We start from the raw sequence: 2,759 nt of genomic DNA on the forward strand, positions 1-2,759 counted from the left end.
TGCTGAAGTGAGGGCATGTCTCACAAAGGCCATCTTTGATAAAGACCCAGATGGTATTCAAGAGCTGGTGGACAAAGGTCTCAAGATGGGATCTCAAGGACAAGGGTCTAATGGTTCCCAAAGGCAGCAAACCAACTCAGCTTTCTTGCTCAGGACCATTGAAGTGCTGAAAAGCATCAGTGCTCAACCTCACCCCAGCTAAAAACAGGTTTTTCAAAGTCAAACTTAGTGACTTTAAACAAAGTGCTCTTGGGAGACACCCTAAGCTTATCCTTGTATATAATTTTTTTCATCTTTTCTCTCCGGTTTTGTGAGCTGATCTCAGGTCCCAGGTAACTTTTGGAGGCTATGGCTCAGGGACAAAGTGGAATGAAGCATGTGAGAAGGCTGATAAAAGGGTTTACGGCATGGAAACTTGATGGACGCCTGTGTGCTACTTAAGTGTGCGAGTTGGTCCAAGACAAGTCCATGCCGCACAAGGGAGTTCAGGCCAAGCCAAACCCATCTCCAGTGATGTCTGGCCTCATCTGGTGCAGATACTCACTTCCCTTTTGCATAAGAACCACACCAGGTATCACTCCAAACCTTTGTAAATATGCATCTAGCTTAGCTTATTTTTCTCTTTGCATTTTGTGATTTTGCTTTGCACTTCTCCTTCATGCTTTTATAACACAAGAGACTGTGTTATCTAAGTGTGGGGGAGGGGTTTTGTGTTTACTAATCATGTTTATTCTGCTCTTATTTTCCTTTTCACTTTGAGTCTCATTTTGCATTCATCTAAGTGCATATAAAAACCAAAAAAATAGAAAAATCTGAAAAATTTTCACAAAAAATGCTCATGTAGTTGCATTCACATTTTAGGTTGAGTCTAGTTTGCATTTTCATATAGGTTTGCAAATGGGAGTAATGATAGATTTTTTCTTGAACAGAGCATCATTTTAAGAGCTTGGTCCTTTAAGGCATTGCAAAACTGGTATGAAATCAAGTGTGAACCATGCTTTGAACTGGTGTCTCAATACTTTTGTGCTAGCTGAATCAAGTTGTGAATAGCCTCAACCTTGCTTAAATGAGAACCCTTGAATTTGACATCTAATTATCATGTTTGTGCATATCATTGTGAATTCATGGGTACCACATACATATTTGAGCTTTCTTATCCCATTTTATCACTCTTGCTAGCTCAAATAGCTGATCTCTCATCTTGAGACAGTTCCCTGCCTTTAGCCAAACCTTTCTTTGAATCCTAAACACCCTTCTTGTGTGCATGATTTGTGAGGCCTTGTTTCTAGTAGACTTGGTAAAAAGTGTTGGGTTTAGAGCGACAAAGATAGTGCTGCATGTAGATACTAGTCCAACATCAAGGGCTAGTCTAGGTTTAGGTGAAAGTGAGAGCATTGATTTTGAGTGTGTGAGCTGAAAAGAAAAAAAATCTGAGTGATGAAAGTGGAAAGAACCGGATTGGTTAGGGGAATGAATGATTAAATGAAAGAAAGTGAGTGTGTGCTGAAATGTAGAGCTCATGTGTTGAAATGAAAAGAGTCTCATAAAAAAAAAGAGAGAAAAGATTCAAAAAGAGGCTGAATTAACGAAGAGCTTGTGTGTTAAAGAAAAGAAACTCACTAAGTGGTTGTTAAAGAAAACATTCCCCTAAGAGATGAAATGAAGAGAGTGATGATAGCTGATTGAGTTTCAAGGATAAAATGCCATTTGGGGTGAGTAGACTAGAGAAAGAATCTTGAGAGGTTTAAAGTTAAGTGTGAAAAGCGTTTTGGGTGTGGGGTAGATGCAGTTCTATCTTTGTATGCATCCATTGCTTTTTACCCTTAGCATTTTACTAAAGTGTACTAATTTTTTAGTGATCCCCTTGCATGGAATACCAGTTACTTGATTGAGATCATTTTAATCTCAAAACCCAGTCCCAAGCCAAATGAATTCACTTGATTTGCATGAACATGATCCACTTGAAACTTTAAATGAATGTCAAAAGGTTGAGGTTAGGAATGCTTGTGATGGTTTGTGCTTGAGTTTGGTTCATCTGGTGACAAGTATGGCTAATTTTTATGAGTAAACCAGTTTGCATTGCAGTCTAGAATTGGTAACCTGAACAATGAGCTTGGAATTCTTTTAATGATGATCTCTCTTTAAAGAAATATGAACTCCCATGCATTCAACCTCTCTCTCATTTGTTCTTGTTTGCTTGAGGACAAGCAAAGGACAGTATGGGGGAGTTGATATAATCATATTTTGTCATGTTTAGGATTGCATTTTTGTCCAAATATTGAGTCTCATGTATACATTTAGGTAGTTTTATATATATTTGTCTTTGCTTTTGTCTTTAGTTAGGAATTGCATTAGGTCCTAGAGTGTCCTGCATTTTTGGAGTGTTCTCAGGTCTTTTGGAGACTTTTGGGAGCAATTTGGAGTTGGGATCATGGAGGAACCCTCACCTGTGTACAGCAACTCGGACAGATGGTTTGGTGCAGACAAAACCCTCACTTTGATCGCGTGGGACGAAGGACTTGCAATGCGACTCAACCTCCCGTGTCTTCATTAAGAATCAAGAGGAATGAGTCTTGTTTCCGGAACACTTGTAATCAGACGATTTGGAGCCGTGAACTGGGAGATATTGCCATCAGAAGGAACACATGTCTCGCGGCCCGATCAGGTCTTACGCGATGCGCCTCAAAGAACCGGTGGAACGGAGCCCTTGCCGACGTCATATGAACCCGAACACTTCATCAAAGTTGGAGAGGATAGAG

The sequence above is a fragment of the Eutrema salsugineum genome, unplaced genomic scaffold, assembly GCF_000478725.1.
Source record: "Eutrema salsugineum unplaced genomic scaffold, Eutsalg1_0 scaffold_2, whole genome shotgun sequence".
NCBI classification, from domain to species: Eukaryota; Viridiplantae; Streptophyta; class Magnoliopsida; order Brassicales; family Brassicaceae; genus Eutrema; species Eutrema salsugineum.